General features: G+C 46.7%; 1 protein-coding gene across 1 annotated transcript in view; it reads left to right on the forward strand.

The window, feature by feature from the left end:
- The window catches only part of nrxn3b (neurexin 3b), a 108544-nt gene that overhangs the window by 26208 nt on the left and 76113 nt on the right, over positions 1 to 6223 (forward strand).

The raw sequence follows: 6223 nt of genomic DNA on the forward strand, positions 1-6223 counted from the left end.
TGGGTATGTGTCACGCAAAATCCCTTAGGTATTGCGTGACACCCACAGTAACAACATGTCATTTCCGTCTTTCTTCCCTACTCTGCATCACTCTCTCTCTTGCTCTCTGCCCGGCTCCGTTCACGTTCCCTTGGTGATGTGAGTGAAGCCATGCTGATGATGGATTCACCCGGCTGGCCTCAGTGGAGCAGGGGGCCTCCCCTCCACTCTCAGCACACCCATTAACCCCCATTGCCTCAGCAAACTGACGGGGGGTCCTTGGAGAGACAGCTCTTCCGGTAGCGTTTGATCATCTTTTGTGTGTGTGTGTGTGTGTGTTTGTGTGTGTGTGTGTGTGTGTGTGTGTGGGGGGGGGGGGGGGGGTTGTGTGTGTGTGTGTGTGTATAATGTAGCATACATGTATGTATTTGTGTGTGACGGAGAGACAGATCCCATTGATCTGCAGTCCTTTTGTCTTTCAAGAGCTGTTGGATCTGCATGAATCAGTAATTAGTCTCCAAATTGGCTGATCACTGGCATGGAAATGAGCTGACCCAACCACATTCCACTTGATGGAACACAGTTTGACCCCGGCTTTCGGTTTAATTAATATATATATATAATTATACAGGAAAGCATTTTCTCCTTGAATTGCCCTTCTACGTGCAAGCACTTTTTTTTAAATTGTATAATAAGCTTTAAAATTTTAAATTTGGCCCTAGAGAGAGGTTTGTTCCAACAGTACAACATCACAGGACTCTGTGCAAGGCGTTTTCATTGATTATTTTGTGACATCACAAGTAGATTAATTTGCATTTCTGCGCCCACCAGGGTGCAAAAAACTGAGCCGCTTGAGCCGCAACAACACGCGAGCTGTTTGTCACGATTATCCAATCCTAGCAGCTCGGCATCCACCGCAAAGAATCCATCCTTCACACTTTACACTACTGTGGACGTATGCTCACTTCGTGAAGGAACCTTTATTCCTGTCATGTTTTTAGAGTTGAGTATAAGCCTTTCCTTCATCAGCGAGGTAATTAATATGATTTGGTGGTAGACTTTGTTTAAATAGCACAATCTTGGCGGAAAGGATAAGAGCGAGTTGGTCTATTGTAGATAACATTGACTTGTTCCAGAAGTTCCACAGAGTGCCTACTCCCACACTATTGGCTTCATTATTGGCACTTAGTGTTCTGGGAATAATTTATGAATCTGAATTCTCAACTACAGCAATTATCTTCACTTTCCATTTGGTGTGGCGGCAACAAGGTTCTCACCGCTCCTCAAAAAAGGTGTGTGTGTGTGTGTATATCTCTCTGCTGGGGGTTCTTTCAGCACTAGTTAACAAGCAAGGGGAGACTATTCCTTCAACTCCTTAGGGATTGAAAGGCTTGATTTTTTTTTTCATTTTCTCCCGGATCACACGGTGATTATCTGTCTTAAACTTGCGGTTAGTGATCTGAATGTCTGATGAGGAACATACGACGTGAATACGGAACACACTGCCTGTCTAGCTCTGCCTTTAGCATTTCAAAAACCTTCTGTGAAGCTGAACTCCATCGTCATGGGCCGACGTTCCCCCATAAATGAGTGTGAGTGTATTTGCGTGTGTGTGTTTATTTGCATGTGTGTCTTTATTTGTGTGTGTGTGTGTGTGTGTGACTGTGTATTTGCGGGTGCGTGTAAGTGTGTTTGTGCGTACGTGTGTTTGTTTGTGTGTGTTTGTGTGTAAGTGCTGGGCGGTGTGTGTGTGTGTCTGTGTGTGTGTGGCTGTGTGCGTGTTGCCTGCGTGCATGTGTATGTGTGAGTGTCTTGGTGTGTGCATGCGTGTGTGTGTGTGTCACGGAGCCCATAAAGGCTCATTCTTGTGGGTAATCAATAACGGCCTTGGACCATGACGCTGTCACCGAACCAGCGGGCGCAGAGCGAGAGGGCACACTGGAGCATGACTGTCGGGGTCAGGACCGTGTGTGTGTGTGTGTGTGTGTGTGTGTGTGTGTGTGTGTGTGTGTGTGTGTGTGTGCGTAAGACAGCAAGTAGTGAGAGTGGTGTATTCGTGTCTTTGTGTGAGTGTGTGTTAGTGCTGGTGTGTGTCTGTCTGTGTGTGTGTCGGTGCATTCAAGCAAGAGTGATATTTGTTGTGTGTTGTTTGTGTTTGTGAGCTAATGAGTGTGTGTGTATGTGTGTTTGTTCCTGCATACATGTCTATGTGTGAGTAGTTTGTGTATGTGTGTGTCGGTTTGTGTTTCTGTATGTATGTGTACTGTACTTTACTGTCTCCTTATGTTTAGGTGCAGGTGTGAGTGTCTGTATTTTTGTGTGTGTGTGTGTGTGTGTGTGTGTGTGTGTGTGTGTGTGTGTGTGTGTGTGTGTGTGTGTGTGTGTGTGTGTGTGTGTGGGGGCCTCACCATGGGAACCTTGCCCCCCCTGCCGTCTCCAACGCCCACTGGGGAGAGATTACACACATCCAGTATATGTGCGTCGTTTTCTGGCGGATGGTTATGTCAACGACGCCCGCACGACACAGTCTGCCCATCGCTCAGCCCCGCGTGTTTAGGTCATGTGCATGAGTCAGGACCACATGAGTCAGGACCACACGAGTCGGGACCACACGAGTCGGGACCACACGAGTCGGGACCACACGAGTCGGGACCACACGAGTCGGGACCACACGAGTCGGGACCACACGAGTCGGGACCACACGAGTCGGGACCACACGAGTCGGGACCACACGAGTCGGGACCACACGAGTCGGGACCACATGAGTCAGGACCACATGAGTCAGAACCACATGAGTCATGTGCATGAGTCAGGACCACATGAGTCATGTGCATGAGTCAGAACCACACGAGTCATGTGCATGAGTCAGGACCACATGAGTCAGGACCACATGAGTCAGGACCACATGAGTCAGGACCACATGAGTCAGGACCACATGAGTCAGAACCACATGAGTCAGAACCACATGAGTCAGAACCACATGAGTCAGAACCACATGAGTCAGGACCACATGAGTCAGGACCACATGAGTCTTGGACATAATTATGGGCCGCATGAGTCATGATTATGAGTCATGTCCATGACTGAGTGCGAGTATGTAAGTGAAAGTGAGTGAGTGACTGTTTCAGTGTGTGTGTGTGTGTGAGAGAGTCTTTGTGTGTGAAAATTAATGAGTTTGATGGTATGTTTAAGTAGATGTTGGTGTGCAAGAGTAAATGTGTATTTGTGTGCGTGTCCGTGCAAGAGTAAACATGTGAGTGAATGTGTGTCAGTGACAGTGTGCGTGAGTACCTGCGTGTGTGTATATGTGCATGAGTGTCTCCAAGTGATTGTTCATTTGTACGAGCGTGGGTTTGCAGGCATGACTGGGCGTACGTGTATGTTTGCGTGTGTATATTTGTGTGCAAATGTGTGTGTGCATTGTGCGAGCGAGAATGTGTCTTTCTGTGCACGAGTGTATGTGCGTGCGTGTGTGCTCCAGTGTGGGTGCTGTCTTCCTAAATTATACAGCTTGTTTGCTTTTTCACAGATCAGCAGAAGAGGTGACGGCACACTCAATGTCATAGCCTTCATGCATAATTGCTCCATTTTGTCATTGCCAACGGCGAGAGACACAGTTGATTGTTCTCCCCCTAACTCAGGCATAGCTTTACCTCTCGTTTTGTCTGACTTCTGTCTCTCTCTCTCTCTCTCTCTCTCTCTCTCTCGCTCTATCACTTCCTCTATCTGTCTCCGGCTCTCTCTGTCTCCCTCTTTTTCTCTGTCACTTTTCTCTCTCCCTCTCTCTCACTCTCTTGCTCTCTCACTCTCTCACTCTTTTACTATATTACTCTTACTCTCACACCCTCTCTCTTCCTCTCTCTCCCTTTTCCCCTATCTCATGCCCAGGTCTTTCTCTGTATCCCTCATTCCCTTTTTTGTATCCCCCTTTCTCTCCACCTGTCTATCTTTCCTTCTTTAACTCTCTACATCTCTCTCGATTTATGTTGCATTCACAGTCTATTTCATCAGCTCTCACTTTATGCTTGTTTCATCCGTTCTCCCATCTCCTCTCTCTCCCCCTCTCCTCTCATCCCTCCCCCTCTCCACACTCTCTTGTCCTCTCCTTGTTAATGAGGGTCATTAACTAGTCCTGTGGAAGGATACCGGTGAGGGAAGGAGAGGTTAGCAGCATCGCAGTGTACTAGGGGAGGCTTGGAGTGTTCCTGCTTATAAGAGGACACTCTGTAATTTGGATTGGAAGTCAGTACGTGCTCTCAGGATGAGACCAAAGAAAATAACTAGCTCTTGGAGGAGTTTGTACAAAAACAACTGAAGACAAGCAGGCCGGCAGGCAGGCAGGCAGGCAGGCTCGCAGACAGGTGGACAGGCTGGCAGACAAAGTCCTCCCTGACCATTTTTTGTGAGGGGAAAACTTTTTGTTGATGAGTGCTTCTTGTGTGCAGTATCACTTTTTTAACAACTTTCCAGAAGGGAAATTAGTTTCAGTAGTGCTTATTGTTTCCATAAATACATTTCTGTTTGCACGCTTTTACATTGAAATACTGTGTGTGTGTGTGTGTGTGTGTGTGTGTGTGTGTGTGTGTGTGTGTGTGTGTGTGTGTGTGTGTGTGTGTGTGTGTGTGTGTCTGGGAACATACCCGTTTTGAATTTTAACAGTGATCGAATTTTGTGTATGGAAGTGTACAGCTTTGAATTCCAAACATTTCAATATTATACTTTGAAACCAAGGTCATCTTGATGTATTCACATAACTTACTGGAGCCCCGTCGTTCCCCGATTCCCCATAGCTATATATTCGAGCTGTTATCTTCGATCACATGATGAACAGACCGCATCCTGATATGTCAGTAGTGGGTCATGATGATTGCTTGTGTTTATCCATGGAATACAAATATATATAAATATATAATTCAAAGTTAAACTTTCTGATCAATATTTTTTCCGACTTAAAACAGCCATGTGTGTGTATTTGTGGGACCGTGTGTGTGTGTGTGTGTGTGTGTGTGTGTGTGTGTGTATCTGTATACACAAACCAAGCGGCTGTCAGTCAGGGCCACCGCTGAGGGGCCCCACAGTGACTGAAGGGGAAGTGTCTCACGGTTAAATGATGGGGCCCATAGAGGGGGCCCTAAGAGGGCCTTGGGAACACTAAGTAATTGGTTTTCCTGGCAGAATGGGGCCGGGCCCCGAAGCCAGGGGCTGCAGTTTGAGCTCTGGCTTAACTCGGCTCTTGTCAGGGACGTTTGGGGCCGACCATGGCCGGTGTCATCCTCACCTAAAGTAGTCCGTATAATAGTAGAGAGGAAGCAAGAGTTATTCCCCTCTCAAAGTGCCTTTGAGAACATTAACATAAAGGTAATAGTAGCGGTGGGAAACTCCAGGCCCGGAGAGTTTAAGTATTTTGGGGGTCAACCATCAAAGTTTATAGTCAGTGCTTTGAATCAGCGAACTCTGTGAAAGGTTACAGACTCGTTTAAATATGGATTATAAATCCTGAAAACCGGAATGTGCACGTGTCTGGGTGGGGCAATGGGAGAGGGGGCGGGGCCGGTGAGTGGGCGGGAAGACAGGTGTGTCTCGTAAACAGAGCAGACGCAGCTGTTAGAGATGAGCATGATTAACGGAGGTAATATATAGGCCGTGGTTTTGGCGCTCTCACAGTGAGGCTGGGACCTGGAACAAGGGACGCTGTTCGCCATCTGGAAGAGACTGTCGGGGCTCATTTAGTTTAACTCTGTGTTGATATTAATACTCTATTCCAATAAACCACCTGGTCTTCCCTTTCTTGCTGTGTTGTGCGTCAACATACAGAAGGCGGAGTTACGCATTTTATAGAACAATGTGAACCCTCCTTAAAAATGGCATAACAGACTGACACTTGACGACAACAGTCCTACACATTCATACAGAGTGACGTCATGTTGTTGACGGCGTCATGTCAGTCTTATGCACACCCCTTCACATAGAAGGCACCCTGAAGTTGACCCTTCCACAGAGGCATCATCACAGGACAACACCAGTGGTCACTGATAACCCTTATTATGACTGTGCTTTTATGTGCAAACCTGTGACTGGTCCTACGATGACACCTGTGTGAAGAGTCAACAAACGTGTGTTACATAATCAATCATATAGTAATAATTCTAAAATAATAATCAATCACTACAACATGGTCATTCTGCATCGTGGCATTCTCACAACAATGCAAACGTTCCTGGAAAAATCCCAGATAACAAAACCC

The sequence above is a fragment of the Gadus macrocephalus genome, chromosome 21, assembly GCF_031168955.1.
Source record: "Gadus macrocephalus chromosome 21, ASM3116895v1".
NCBI lineage: Eukaryota > Metazoa > Chordata > Actinopteri > Gadiformes > Gadidae > Gadus > Gadus macrocephalus.